At 43.5% G+C, this 14,933-nt stretch overlaps 1 pseudogene across 1 annotated transcript; it reads left to right on the top strand.

Moving 5' to 3' along the window:
* The first annotated feature begins 1,310 nt into the window (after nucleotides 1–1,310).
* Nucleotides 1,311–14,595, top strand: LOC147458628 (uncharacterized; annotated as a pseudogene). The gene is made up of 7 exons (XR_015187769.1): nucleotides 1,311–1,528; nucleotides 2,423–2,478; nucleotides 2,567–2,599; nucleotides 2,724–3,310; nucleotides 4,936–5,283; nucleotides 13,047–13,172; nucleotides 14,004–14,595. The product of XR_015187769.1 is annotated as an uncharacterized LOC147458628 (transcript).
* The last annotated feature ends 338 nt before the right edge of the window (nucleotides 14,596–14,933 follow it).

Genomic DNA, 14,933 nt, shown 5'->3' with positions numbered 1-14,933 from the left:
TGTGTGACCGATCTCTGGTATAGATAGATAGGCTGAGACGCACACAGAGAGAGAGAGAGAGAGAGAGAGAGAGAGAGAGAGAGAGAGAGAGAGAGAGAGAGAGACTTGGATATGGCGAACCAGGGTCCAGGACCACTGTGCTTTGTCTCTAATTCTAAGTGACATGGATTTTATATTTTAATCTGAAAACCATTACGATATAACAAGGCAGCGGCTCTTCAATCGTATAATGAGTGTCTTGTTTCCTGCGATTAGTGTCTTTTCTTTTCATCAACCAATCCAATAATTGTACATTTTTAAAAATAACATTTGAAAAAAAAAAGGGCTTACTCCTTTTAGGCAAGCCAAAAATACATAATAGTTTCATATTTTTAGTCCACTCATACACATTGAATCCTTCACATTTTTTCAACAACCCACCACTACCACTCATGACTCTTTTTTGAGTACTGAAGTACACTCACCAATCAAACATTTTCATTCTTTATTTTATTTTTTCAAAATACATATGAGATTTTTCACTAACAAAAAGGGAACACATCACTAAGGCCTTAGCCCTTTGGGCATGCCAAAAAGAGAAATGGGGAAAATACAAGGCCTCAAAGGTAGGGAAAGAGCAGTCCATTAAAAATAGCTAGAGTTGGATACAAGCCCTCACCAGTTCAAATTCCGACAGCGCGCCTCGTTTTTTTCGATGGCCAGGTTTACAACGCCTAGCTTTTTGCGTGGCCGTGTTTAGTGTGCCTAGAGATTCCGCCCTTCAACCAAGACCATTGATCCCATTACTCCACCCCGCATTAACTGTGGGTGTTACTTAGTGCTAAGGGATACAAGCTTCGACCATTACGGTAAAGGGGCCAATAGCGGGCCACCTAAGGAAGGCGAAGAATTGCACTCAGTGTACATAACAGTTTTCAGCTTGGGAGGGCGTGATCAAAAGCTCAACACAAGGGCTATCTAGGATAGTAAGGCCAACTTGAATGGTGCGACACAGAAGCGGTACAACACAATTCGAAATTCCATGTGTAACAAAAATGACCATGGAAAGGGAGACACCGTGGGGTGTATTTAGTGCATCGTGTCCAACAAAGCTCGATTTTGACATCGGACGATCAGGATTGCACCCAACTCTCGGCTAACCAGTACACCATCCGTTAGCTTGTGTTCTTCTTCTGGAGGAAACTTGTACAAGTAAGGGGCCTGCCGCATTTTTGGACTGAAACCCGGCACGCTATTGGCCCCTTTACCCTAAGGCCCTTTCTCATGAGGGTGTTACCGAGGGCGCCTTAGCAGTACCTAAAGAGAGACGGCCAAAAAACCAACGGGCCAATTCTAACAACGAAGTGTGTTGACTTGAGCACGTACATTATCGAGTAGTCTCTCTGTTGGTGTTCGGAGCAAGGATGGCATCCTGGGGTAAGCTGCATTTTCGTGGGCCGACTGTGGTCTCTTGCAGCAGCTCCAATGTAATGCCTCTCCTATCTGGAGACCTATCCAACTCTTGGAAGCATCCAAATGCCATTAGAAGGTGCTCTCTCTCTCTCTCTCTCTCTCTCTCTCTCACTCACACACACACACACACACACACACACACACACACACACACACACAGATTGCACATGCACAGCGTGGTGAAGCGAATAAGCTATATTTGCCATAATGTTTTTCAAGCTCCAAAGAGGAATTGTGAGTTGATGCGAGGCCCTTGAAGATGGTCAATGGGAATGGAGGAGGTAACCGTGATTTGGCTGTTAATGGATGACATCTCAAACTCTACTCTTTTCTTTGGGTGAGTCCATACTTTTCTCTGTATCTTGAAGCTCCTTGCATTGCCTCCCAAGTGCCACCAAGCTTGTGAGTGCCCCTCAAGAGAACTAGCAGAAGCTGAGAGACTCTTTCTGAAAGTGCCTCTTCCAATCTTACATTCAATTAAGCTTCCTGACAAGCCAAGAGTGACGGAGTCTATAGCGACCTCACATAACTGGGCCTCATACAAAACATGTTGTCTATGCCAAGAGTAACTCCCAGGTAGAGCCCCCCCTCCCATGTGGTTCTTAAAAACATTGCTTTTCGGGCTGATCATAGGTCCAAAGTGTGTCTGATGTGCCTCGTTTTTTATTCAGGCTCTCTAAACGCAGCAAAATCTTCTTCTAGGCTCGACATCTTGTGGCTCCTACTCAAATAGGTCACTTGAGCTATTGAGGTCTTTTTCTCTTATTGAAATGAGCTCCATGAGCTCTCAAGCCTTTTAGAGATTTGGTCATTTTAATTTGCTAGTTGTGTAGTGTGGCTTGCCAAACAAACGAAGGTTGGAAGGTTCTTTGAATGTTGGCTTTATGCACATCCATGCACCTACAAGCATGCTGTCCTTGCTGATGATAGAGTGAAACCTTTCTCTTTGTGAATTTGAACATGATGACAGGCAGCAAGGGAAATTGGTTGACGGCAATGAAGGATGTATTAAGATTGCCATCTCCTGTAAAAAGTTTTGATGTGCCTACCTCTCCTGTGCCATCTCAGGGACAGAGGCAGAGTGTAGACAATTTCATTTCAAGATTGGGACCAGGCATGCTGGATACTTCATTTGAGCTGGACGAGGTTAGCCTTTTTTCCTCAATTTGTTTGCATTCTTGTAAACCTGTTCAGAGAGTGAAGTCTTTTCAACTTTGTTTATCAGCTTACTTTGTCATTTCCAAGTTCATATAATTTATATATGTTCTTTTGCAGTGGGCAACCAAGAAGAACCAGTGGAAGGAGATCCCATGAGATAAATGTGAACAACGGAACACCAGAGACAAAACAGGTGCAAAGAAGCAACAACATGAGCAATAGCATTAGCAACACTAGTAACAAAAACAGTAACAACAACAACAATGGCAACAATAACTTGGCGAAAAGCCCAAACAACCTGCAGATGCAGAGTAGAAGTGTTACCACAATAAACAGCAGCAACAAGAAGCTACAGTCGCCAAGAGCCCAACTAGTGCAAGCAGGAGGTGTAAACAGTATAAGGGGCAATGTAAGTAGCAATATAAGGCCTGTGATGAGACATAAAGGGGACATAAAAGCACAAGAAGACCATAACAGTAGGCATGCTAGGGCAGTTGCAGCAGCATCAGCTGCGGCTGCGGAGGCTGCTGCAGTGGCTGCCCAAGCAGCAGCAGAGGTGATGAGACTTACTGGCTACTCATCCACCCCCCATGGCCAATATAGTCCTCCTCTTGATGACTTTTCCCTCGATGATTTCTTCATTGCCTCACAAGCTCAAAGAGCAGCAGCTCTTATCCAGTCTGCCTATAGAGGACACCTGGTAATCCCTCTTGACTCTATTGTGCTTCTTGCCTGCCATCTAGCTTAAAATGAATGAACAACGACACAGATTACTGGACTTAGCATGTTCTTGCTTAATTAGCTTAGGTCAAATCTCATTGAATTAAAAAATTAATTTTCGTGCATTGTTCGTCAAGCTTTAGTATTTTGCGGCAGCCCAGCCTGCAAGATTCCAAAATCAAGGCCATGTATCTTGATTTAGTGATTTTTCTGCAAACACCAGTGCAGCAATGATTCTTCTCCAAACAGCCTGGTGATTTGAAATCCTCACAATTGAGGCACAAGACGGGGAAAAACTGAACTTTACAGTATAACAATGTACTTAGGAACAATGAAAACCTTGAATGCGGACCATAATATTCTCTCTTATGGTGGTACCCTTTACCAGTCTTCTAGAGAATTTGTGAATGGATTTTTTGGGTGTAAATTGACCTTGCATTGGCCTGCTATGAAGAGAGACAGCTTGAAGGTCTTTCTTTGCTAGCATGTATGTACACTGGATATAGCAGAGGAGAGCAATTGCTAAATTTGTCTTGCCTGCAGGAATCCTCATCAGATACAAAAACCTTGCTCTTGATCTGCAGAGTCTGTGGCAGGAAAAGAGTTCTTTCAACCTTCTTATTGGGATGGTTTAATAGGGTTAGCAGTATGAAAATGGGTAAGAAACTTAATATGTAGAACACCTAGCAAGAGTGCTACATATATTACTCTTTAGAAAGTATTGCTTTCAAACCGATTGCAGTAAGCAAATGCTTTCTAGCTCATGAAACAAAGTTTGGTGTCATCGGCTCTAGTACCCCCAACTTCCTTGAAAAAAGGCTATTTGAATGCATTTCCTTTTGTCCATGAAGAGTCAAATTGAAGAGTACTTCGAACATGGAGATCTTACAATTGAAGAAATCAGTACTGAGTGTTTTTTCCTTATTCCCATTAAAGCGACAGGGGTTACTATGCTTTTTGTTGCAGGGGTGTAGAGTACACGTTGACAGTAGCAAATTACTTGAGATTGTATTAGTGCCATAATCCATTTATGTCTTTTCTAATTGCTATGTGACTGCTGAGGCACACAAGACCTTGACAAGTGACAAGCTGCTTGGCGAGTTTGTATTCCCATGGTCTGCTTCATCTGCAAGATATAGGCTGTGAAATATAACTCGATGCTTCTGGTGCGTGGGTGCATAGCGAGGATTTTTCTCTCTAGATGCAAACACTGCATATGGAAGGGTTGTGCATCACATTAAACGCTAATAGGGATGCTTTTAAGCAGATGCAAGGTAAGATCCACTCTCAAATGTGATCAATTATGCTTGCATTTTGAAGACCAATGGCATCACACAGGAGAAGTAGCTACATACACACAGATTCTTGTGAAGCTTGCTAGTTAGGGGCTGTGAAATATTATACTTAGCTCAGTCTGTGGTCCTTGTAGTCACCAAAGCACCAGAAGTCCCTGGTAAGAATTTGACTCAGAATGTAGAGTCTGTTGAGAAGAAAACATCACATCTGCCCCTTACACAATGTGCATGGTCAACCTTTTCAAGGTTGCTTAGTCTGTTTACGTGTATTATGCATCAAAAAATTCAATCAACCGGAATGCTAAAAAAGACAACTTAATTGCCGGCAAGGCAAGCGCTGCGAGCGCCGAAGGGACTGGTGAAGCTACAAGCGGTGGTCAGGGGGCATCTGGTGAGGAGGCAAGCCAGGATATCTCTGCAATGCATGCAGGCTTTGGTGAGGCTACAGGCAAGGGTGAGGGCATGGCAGGTGAAAGCTGCCCTGCAGTTGGCAGCAGCGGCAGAGGAGCAAGGGCAGGGGCAGGGACTGATGCTTCCTCCTGCTTTTCTTCAATCTCTGCCAACAAATATTACCAGCCAGCTTCAGGAAACACCCTCCCACCACCATCGCCGCCTCTCCCCCTTCCGTAATGAGGCCTCTGCCCACTCGCCTGCACTGGTAAGCCCCTTGCTTGGCCCTTTTGATCAGAGTATGCAACCACATCCACCCAATCGGCCAATGGACACATTTTCGCGCGCTGGCTCCCTCATCAGCGTACGCTTTTACACACCCCTCTTTGTTTACGTGCGTGTGCGCGCGCCTGTGTGTCCGTGCGTGCTTGTGTATGTGTTACCAAAAAAAAAAAAAGTGTGTGTGTGGAGATTCCTAAATGAGATTCTCAGTAAGAGAATACATTATTGTGCAAACCTTCTTGTTTTACAAAGGAGCTTGTTTCCATCATGAGCTCAGACTTGAAACATAAAACTGTAATGCACTGCTCACATAGTAGTATTGGCTTAGCCTCAAGAGCAGAGCGCTACTCCATGTAGAACTCTGTACGGAGGAAGCTTCAGCGTCTTCAAGGTGCATGTGCGCACATGCACCTGTATAGGAACAACAAACTAAGTCCTTTTGCATACAGACATTCACATATACATATATGCAATATATATTCACATTCACACCTGTAAGCGAAGCCAGCCAACTGGCTACACCACTTTAACAAGTACAAGGGTTAGATTAACTTCCATGCTTTCACAAGGTTTTTGGTGGCTTGAAGCAGTTAGAAAACCTCGTGACCCTCATTTATTTGCTATAACTTATGAATGTAGTAGTGCTAATCTTGTGAGAAAAGATGCAGTTTGAGAATGCAGTTATGAATGTATTAATGCTAATGTTGTCGTTTAAGATATGATCGAAACTTTAAAGCCGATACGAAAGTTCTTGGAAAATCATTGGACATAGAGTGATTCGATACAATTCAATTGGACACGATTGAACATTCAGAGTTTCAAACTTCTATACCACAAACCGCATTCACTTTTAATCACTTGAGCAAGAGAAATCAATTGTTAAATCACTAGTTGCTCAGAAAGATAAGAAAAGAACTCCTTTATGCCTCGAACTTTGGACTTAACAACCCCCCTCAGGACCCCAGAGGATTGTTCAAAAAAAGATTCATCAACGCAAAGCTGATTTCTCTACAAACAGGCCTACTATCTATCTTTTTCAAATTTCCATAAAAAAAATGGTTCTGACAAGAGATTTGGTTCTAAACTTGAGCTGCTCCAAGCTCAATTTAGCGGGCTAAGCGTGCCGCTATTTTTCTTGGCAGAGTCTATGTTTTACATAGCAGTTTGACCTTATGGAGGTTTTATTGTTGCTAATACTTGCCAATTTATTCCATGGACCACAAGATGCTTTTTAGATGGCCTTTTGGTTGTCGAGAGTACTTTTCAAGAACGTGTATAACATTTTAGGTGGAGGAATTTTGGTACTCCATAGCCAATTCACAGAGATGGCATAAGAGAAGGGAGAGAGTGACAGGTGTGCATGAGTGGCAAGAGAGTTGGCTGCATCAACGATGGGGAAGAGGGATAGAGAGGGTTGTGTGTGCACGCGCGTAATTGGAAGGGTGGGGAAGGTTCTTCCATCCTTTTTTTGGTTGCTCTGCTCACAAGACTTTTAAGTATGAAGTTCTCTTTTTGTGTTGGATCTTTTTACATAGATTTATGGTTATCCAACGGTTTAATTCCTTGGTTGTGGCGCAGTTTTAAGAAAGTATCCTCACACTCGCTATGTTATCAAAACCACATTTAACTTTCATAAAGAGGTGTAACTGGAAACTAGCAACAAATTAAACCAGGGAAAGTATGGGACTTAATTCATATGCAGAGAACATATTTCCTAGCTTGCCTCGGGTAGTTGGTGCAATCATGTTCTTGATAGGGATGTTTGAACGTTGCACACTTGGTTGCATCCACAGGTTAGAGAACAAGACCCTCTCTCTCTCTCTCTCTCTCTCTCTCTCTCTCTCGGTGCAATCATGTTCTTGATAGGGATGTTTGAACGTTGCACACTTGGTTGCATCCACAGGTTAGAGAACAAGACCCTCTCTCTCTCTCTCTCTCTCTCTTAGAGTTATTTAGTTCAGTTTTTCATTGCCAAGGTTGATTGGTTCAGGAGACTCTCTCTCTCTCTCTCTCTCTCTCTCTCTCTCTCTCTCTCATGGTCTCTCACTGTTTTGAGGGTTTCGTCACTTCTTCTTTGCTGTTTTTAGGGTTTTGAAATTTCTTTTTGGTTTTTTTAGGGTTTTGTCACTATTTGTAGGGATTCAAAGCTGTTTTTTTGACGTTTTTTAGAGTTTCATCACTATTTTTTGCTGTTTCTTAGGGTTTTGTCACCGTTTCTTGCTGTTTTTTAGGGTTTTGCCACTGTTTTTAGGGTTTCAAATCTGTGTTTTGCTGTTTTTTAAGGTTTCACAAGCGTTTCTTGCTGTTTTTTAAAGTTTCTTGATTTTTTTTGCTGTTTTATAGTCTCTCTCTCTCTCTCTCTCTTCTTCTTTTTCTTCTTCTCTCTCACTCACTCATGAGAAGCATCGGAGAAGTGCCAACGGCTTCCCTCACGTGTAAGCAGACGCATCCTTTGTTGGCCGTCCACAAAGCCTCTTTCATGCGGACAGGGAAGAGGATGTCGGCAATAGAGAAGGAAATGAGAGAATGGAGAAACGAAGTGGCAGAGTGGAGGAAGGAGAGGAGTACTATTCTTTAAAGATGGACCGAAGAAAGAGATGACATGTGTGTAGGAGGATCGCTTTGCTTGAGGAGAAAGTGGTCATCCAAGATTCCATCATCTGAAATTTACAAGCAAAAAGTGGGCGGCTTGAAGAAGGCGAAATCTAGCCATCCATGATGGAAGAATTGAATACCATGAGAGAAGAAATACGGGTTATCAAAGAAGGTGAGGAGAAGAAGTCATGGGCCGCGCGGCGCAGTCATCTCCGTAACACAAAAGAAAGTAGAGGAGGTCGAAAAATGGATTGAGGCCGCCAAGAAAGGGAAAGGTAAGGAAGCTCCTTGTACATCCACTCTTCTTAACATGACCCTAGAAGAGGAACAAAGGAGGAGGATGCGGGCTCTACATGTGAGGGTAACTGGCCTCAAGGACATAAACAATGTGGAAAAAGAGGTCACAAGCCTCACATCCATGATGGGGGTGGACAAGCCTTCACAGACAAAGGCATGGAGAGTGGACAAGAAGAGTGATGGCCCGGGAGAATCCTCAAAAGGGAGAGCTCTCATACTACACTTCCCCTCCTTGGAAGAGAAGAAGGAATTCTTGAGAAAGAGGCCTACTCTCAAGAAGACAAGTATTTTCCTCGGTGATGATTTCACTCTCTCAAAACTTGCGCATATGAGAGAGGTAATGCGAGAGATTACGGCGGCAAGGGAGAAGGGAAAGATGGCCTTTTACAGAGATGGTCGGATGGTGATTGTAGAGCGGCACTCTACATAACTGTGTGAGACCTATGGGACCACATTGAAGATGGCTACTTGGAATTGTAATGGATCTATGAGATTGGACGTTGGTGCCTTTGATGACAGTTTCAGAGACAGGGACATTGTTTTCTTCTCAGAGACTCATCAGGCCTTTGGATAGCTTATGCCATATGTGGTGGGATACAGATGGGAGACAGCCCACAGGACAGTCGCGAGATCTGAGCATGGGAGTAGAGGTTCAGGAGGAGTAGCAATGCTATTTAGGGAGGAGTTACAGCCACTACTACATATTGTACGGAGAGATGATCATGCTAGATACATGTGGGTGAGACTGAGAGCTAACACAGGCCGATTTCTATACATTGCCATATGTTACAACTTACTTCCCCCCAGTACATGAGTATATGCTACATCCAGAGGACAGTTGCCTTTCTCTATACTAAATTATGATGTATGAGAGTTTTCTAGGGATGGTGATATCATCCTCCTAGGGGACTTCAATACCCGAACGGGCAACTCTCATACAGTCTTCTATGACACTACAGATGAGATGCTTAAAGAGCTGGATGTGGGTGAGTTGGAGCTTGACAGATACTCACATGACAAAGAGCAGATGGAGGATGGGAGATACCTCACGGAGATGACGACTACACATGGGTCAGCAATACTTAATGGCTTACAACGATTTCTTGGAGCAACTGGTTTCATATGCTTTTCACACAGTCACGGGGCCAATACAGTGGACTATGTTATGGCACAATCCAGCTTTATTCCTTGTATTCAGGATTTTATAGTGGGAGCCAGACTAGTCGGTGTAGCAGTGGATCATGCACTTTTGACATTGTGTGTTTCATTTTGGTATAGTACAACCCAAACATCAGGAGGTAGGTCACATGGGAGCTAGACCAGTCGGTGTAGCAGTGGATCATGCACTTTTGACATTGTCTGTTTCATTTCGGTATAGTACAGCCCAAACATCAGGAGACAGGTCACATACCCGTTATACATTTACACCAGAGGGTGACTTGGTTTATACAAAGGAGATCTATAGCCGTCTATGCACAACTGGTCCCGGCCTCTCAGTGGAGAAGTGCACCACTTTACTGACTGAGACACTGCATGGTGTTGCATCAGAGGCATACCCACACACTCAGCTCGGTCGAAGGCGATATTCCGGGAGCATGTCCCATAATAGTTGGTATGATGAGAAGTGCAGAGAGATGAGAGCCCAACTTCAGTGGGATCTTCTTTTAGGAGTCATCACTTACAGACAATCTCGGATTGCTTCCCAACAACTTGTGCGACGGAAGAAACGAGCTTACTTGGCCCAGATGGAGCGAGACTTGTATCAGCTGTTCTTGAGTAGAGACTTAGGAGAGGCATGGCGATTCTTTCATGAGCACTCCCCTCCCCCAGTTATTACTTCTCTTGATGTGTGGGGCCAATATGCCTCATTGTTATATACGGTTCCTGGACAGGACCCCCTTCCAGATCCTACAGAGCCATGCCCACCTACCAGCACCTTCTTTACTATTGAGATGGTAAAGAGAGCCATTGATAGGATGAGGACCAGCAAGGCATATGATCATGATGGTCTAGTAGCAGTGTACTATGAGATACGGGACCGTTTCCACTGTTTATTCAGAGAGGGTTTCGGTCCTTTCTCTAGGGTCATGAGTTATGAGGATTAGAGGTGTCTTGGGCTATATCTACTTGAGTTACACAGATATATAGACACTTTACTACTGGGGAGAGATAGAGAGAGACAATCCTACAGACAGATTACAGATTTCTTTTCACTAGCTATGGGACAGTCAAAGGAGCAGCCATCACTGCAGAAATCGGCCCACACTCATTCGACCACTACCGGCACTCTCATCGACCGAGCACTGGAGCTACTGAGATCCGGATGGGCATGATTGAGGAGAGGGGCTACACAGCATCGACGGAGACTACAACAGAGGATTCAAGCCATACTCTCTCTACATCCAGAGTGCAGATGAGGATGGATTCTAGTAGTAGTATCTTTGTTCTAGTTCTTTTGTACCTAGACATGGTATTAGATTCACCGTTTTGTAACAGATTGGTCTCATATGTAATTTTGGCCTTTTGAAGACGTTAATATAACATTTCATTTCTCTCTCTCTCTCTCTCTCTCTCTCTCATTCACTATTTGAGAAATTTTGCCTTATCCAGAATATTTAAGCATCATCAATCTGTAGTGGTTTGAAAGGCAAACTGCATTTCGTATCTTTTGACAATGCTTTTGTGAAATATAAATATCAAGCGGGTTTTTGGCGACACCATAGCACCATTCATCATCTTGTCACTCTTCGTGTTCTAATGGAGGAAAGTCCGTTGAAAGGCAAACGATTGTACTGTTGCTTTCTGGACTTTAAGAAAGCCTTTGATATAATTTCACGTAAAAATTTATGGAGAAGGATAGAAGAACTCTTGCGGTTTCTCGAATTTATGAGAAGGTGATGTGTAAACTGCACACGGGAAGAGGAATTTCAAAAAAATTGCAAGCACTATTGGGGTTAAACAAGGATGTCCGTTGTCACCCACTCTCTTTGGTCTCTACATCAATCAATTGGAACAAATGGTACTTGACTTTATGCAAGAAGAAGGCATTGAAGAGGTCACTATTTGCAATGCGGTAATCATGCTTTTGTTGTATGCGGATGATGTAGTGCTTCTAATACACTTTAGAGGATGCACAAAAGCCTATGGTTGTCCTTGAGAAATTTTGCTTGCATAGTGGGCTGATTGTGAATAAATCCAAAACAAAGGTTATGCTTGTGAAACCAACCATAAGGAGAAGCCATGCATTATGTACACAATGAGATACTTGAAGTTGTTGAGAGCTTTAAGTACCTTGGCCTTGAGGTTCCGGCCAATCACAAGTGGCATGAATGTGCTATGCTTAGTTTGGAAGTGGGAAAGAGAGCGTACTATGTATTTGAGAACATGTGCAATGCAAGAAGCATCAAGTGTTGGGTTCTCAAGAAGTATCTTTTTGACACATTGGTGACACGAGTTCTTCTTTATGGATAAAGAAGTGGTTTGGGAGATGGGATGCATTACACTTGCTACATGATGCCTCAATTGACTCCCAAGTGAATTTTCTACAACGCCAATGTATTACGGCTTGGGAGGAATCCGGTGGGTCACGCTTTATACATTGCACCACCCATATTGCCCCCAACTACAAAACCATATTCTTCGTTGAAAGAGGAAACGTACTCACCCTTAGATTCTTTAGTCTATCCCCTTGTCAGCGATACGTACTATCGCAGCCATTCGGCTTAGCTCCCCACTCCCTTCGATGCGAGACACAATGTTGGGGTAATATAGAAGAGTCAAATCGATTGTGCACATTATGCTCACTGCAAGTTCGAGAGTCTGAGTACCACACACTGCTAGAGTGATTATCTTTTGGTCACAACCAAACTTGCTTCCCTCACATTTTTAGCCACTATGATATTAGACCTACATACTTTCCTCTCTCAGCCACAATGTGGGCTCTCCATTGTGACTCTCATCACCACAGTTTTGAAGCATCAAGAATCACTCATCAGCCACACACATACTACATCACATGTAACTTTGTCCCATAGGTCATATATGACCTCCAAGGACGAAAATAAAATCTCTCTCTCTCTCTCTCTCTCTCTCTCTCTCTCTCTCTCTCGCTCAAGGTGAGCGCCCACCTCACCACCTTCAAGCTGAAGGTCTCTCACCTTGAGCTTGAGAGAGAGAGAGAGAGAGAGAGAGAGAGAGAGAGAGAGACATAACTAACTCTCTCATAAAAAAGTCTTGTTGCCTTTATTATCCCAGAGGAGATCCCACTATTACCAAAGGGCTCAATCAAACAAGTCCAAGACTCATGTTACATTGACTAGACTTAATCACGATTTCCTCTTGAAGCGATCAGCTCCGTTAAGGCTCATAATGTAATGTATGAACTTCCAACACCGAAAGCTTTCAGTAGAGGTGTTTTCCGAGATGCAAGCATCAGCATGGAAGAAATCACTACAGATTGATGATGCTTAAATATTCTGGATAAGGCACATAATGTAATGGATGAACTTCCAACACCGAAAGCTTTCAGTAGAGGTGTTTTCCGAGATGCAAGCATCAGCATGGAAGAAATCACTACAGATTGATGATGCTTAAATATTCTGGATTGTCAAAAGATCCAGTGGTGTTTGACTCTTTGTTCTAGTTCTTTTGTACCTAGACATGGTATTAGATTCACCATTTTGTAACAAATTGTCTCATAGTTAATTTTGGCCTTTTGAAGACGTTAATATAACATTTCATTTCATTTCTCTCTCTCTCTCTCTCATTCACTATTTGAGAAATTTTGCCTTATCCAGAATATTTAAGCATCATTAATCTGTAGTGGTTTGTTCTCATGGTTTCTTCCTTTCAATGTAGTCAGAAGACTCCAGAGATTGGGATAATAGTGCACTTTCCAAAGAAGAAATTGAGATGAAGGCATTGAAAAAGCAACATGCCTTGGCCCTGAGGCAAAAGGCCTTATCTTATGCAGAAAATAATCAGGTATGGCGTGGAACCCCTCTTTAGTCAGGTAATGCCTCTTGCAAGGTGAAGGTGTTGCATTGCAATGGAAAGTCTGTATCTCAGCATTAAAAGAAAAGGGAAAAGTGCATGTGTCTATCCACACAAGCTATGGCAGATCTTCCTTTTGTGCATATACATGCACACATTCGTGTGTTTGCATACTGGCATGCATGCAAGTGTGAAAAGGTTATGCAGGTGGGGACATGTATCCGTGTGTGTGGGGGAAGAGAGGGAGAGGGGGGGATCCTCGTCGATAAAGCACACGGGGTGTACTCGAGGGATCAACGGCTCGGGTGCATCCCACCGTTGGATCTCATATGGCTGGAAAAAAAAAAAGCGCGCCGCCTGCCCCTATCCCGCCTCGAGCTCGCGACCCCTTCCAACCCACTCGCAGACCTCAACCATCCCGCCTAACGCGCCTCCATGCAGATAATTCGCCTTTACGTGTATAAAAACCTGCCCCCTCTAGGCGCGTCGATCCAACGGTCTAAAGCTCTCCGCCCTGCCGATCACTCTCGTCGCCGTCGATCCCTCGAGTGACACCCCGTGTCACTTATAAACGAGGGGGGGGGATGCCCTCAGTTGTTGGATGTGCACGTGTACATGCTTGCTTGTGTCCATGTTGTCATGTGCATTGATGCAGATGTATGTTCAACATACACGTACGGTGCGGTTTCCACACTCGACACATGCATGCGCATACATTCACACACGCACGCATTAGGGTGTGTGCACTCGTGCGCGTATGTAACATATGTATGCTGCTTATTCCAATCAATTATTTACACCTCTTTGCTTTGTGAATGGCAGAGGACTCCAACAAGATCAATTGGAACAAGGATGCCAAGTGAGTATTACCAAGCACAACAACAGAAGACAAACAAGTCATCATTCCATGAAGCAGAGCCAGAGAAGCTGCACAGAGATTGGAGCTGGCTAGAGGGGTGGATGGCAGCACATGGGGCAACATCTGTGTGGGAGAGTAATGCAGCCGCACTATGGGAGAGCAGAGATGAGCGTCGTGACAGAGACGATGAGGACGATCCTATGATGTATGGGCACATGTACGGATCACACCATGAGTTAGCAGATGTGGAGTATGAGGATAATGCTTCCCATTCCCTTCTTCATGACCTCATCAACAGCGACGACGATCCGGCAATCAAAATCATTGAGATGGACCGTGTTGGCACTCCTCCTGCCTCTCGATCCCCTTACTCTTCCTCAAGGACTTTGCAGCACTTGAACAATACTCATCATCATCATCATCATCATCATCATCATGCTATGTCTAGTAGTAGATTGCATCATGTTGCGTCTCCACACCTTCAACCCTCCAACTTGCTACTCTAATAAAAATGAGTGCTCTTCCATCTTTCCTACTCTGTAAATATTTGGCATGTTTTTTTAATTTTAAAAATGAGTAGTATTTTCTTACTGTAATATATATTTGGAAAAATAACTCTTGCAGCACAGAATGTAGCAGCAGTTCTTAGATTCGCCTAGACATAAGACGCATGGCTTTAATTTATATTTTGTTTTGTTTTCGGAGTCGGGTAGGGCACGCCGGGCCGCGGCCTCTCCCCTCCTTTAATTTATATCTCGCACTAAACGAGAGCAATCCCACCAGACCTGTGTGAAAATTTCCTCACCGCTAAAAAAAGTTTAGGGATGAAAAGTCAAAGGAAATTAGTATTCAAACAACTTCAATATAAACTACGCTTATCTTTAAATTTTCCA

This window comes from Adiantum capillus-veneris, chromosome 4 (assembly GCF_014529385.1).
Source record: "Adiantum capillus-veneris isolate H3 chromosome 4, ASM1452938v2, whole genome shotgun sequence".
Lineage (NCBI taxonomy): Eukaryota > Viridiplantae > Streptophyta > Polypodiopsida > Polypodiales > Pteridaceae > Adiantum > Adiantum capillus-veneris.
The sequence above is the reverse complement of the archived record's forward strand: the minus strand, read 5'-3'. Positions and strand labels throughout refer to the sequence as shown.